This window comes from Otolemur garnettii, unplaced genomic scaffold (assembly GCF_000181295.1).
Source record: "Otolemur garnettii isolate 467f Iridium unplaced genomic scaffold, OtoGar3 scaffold00021, whole genome shotgun sequence".
NCBI classification, from domain to species: Eukaryota; Metazoa; Chordata; class Mammalia; order Primates; family Galagidae; genus Otolemur; species Otolemur garnettii.
The window spans coordinates 19378575-19379556 of record NW_003852416.1 but is presented as its reverse complement, the minus strand read 5'-3'; positions in this window follow the sequence as shown (position 1 = coordinate 19379556).

The window sequence follows — 982 nt, the reverse complement described above, 5'->3', positions numbered from 1 at the left end:
AAAAAAAAAAAAAAAAAAAAAATTACCACAAGTTCCACCTCCAGAACAATTGGATCATGAGTGGTACCCAGGCATTGATGGGATTTAAGAGCTTCCCAACTGATTCTAATGTGCAATCAGCACTGAGAACCACAGCATCAAGAAAAGAGCTCTAGATAAGTACAAAAAGACACTATTCTAAACCCTAGCTTTCTCACTTCTAGCTGGGTGGTCTTGGGCAACTCATCAGACCTCTTTGAGTCTCTCATGTCCCTTATATCTGCAAACTGGGGATAGTAATCTCCACCCTACCTACCCTTATACAAATCGTTATGATGCTTAGGAAGACTGTTGGATGTTGATGTATTTTGTTAATTAGGTAGGGTACTATATAAAAGTAAAGTGGAATTAACCTTTATAGACACACACACACACCACAGAGAGTTGCTAGTTATATTTTGAAAGCAGAACTGCAGTTTTTTAGACATACAATTTTATGTTTTTAGCCTTCAGAATACGCCATTAAAATATGGAAAGATGATCTGAAGGGTGTGTGTGTGTTTAAATGATTGCTAAAGTGTGGCATCATTTGAGTCTGCCTGTCAGCCTATCAGAAACGTCATCTATAACCTTCACTGTTTGCAGTTTAATCTCCCCTGCCTCCCCGCAGGCCCTGTTCTGACATTTTAAACCCCATAAATGACAGTAGTGCTCTAAGCCATTTTGAAAAGAGCCAAGCATTTGGAAAAAAAACACACATAGAGATATACCCCTAAATTCCTCTTCCCTTGAACACATGCTCACTCATGCTCAGAAATAGAATCATACACATGTTCACACCCTTGCACCAGCCAATTTGAGAGAAGTTACAGGTACTGGTTCTGGCCAAGAAAGTGCACATGTATGATGGCAGGACATAGATGCATGGAAGCAAGGCTGTGTATCTGGCCCATGCACAAATTCTAGTGGACAAAACACAAGGATACCTTTCTGCTATCATCCT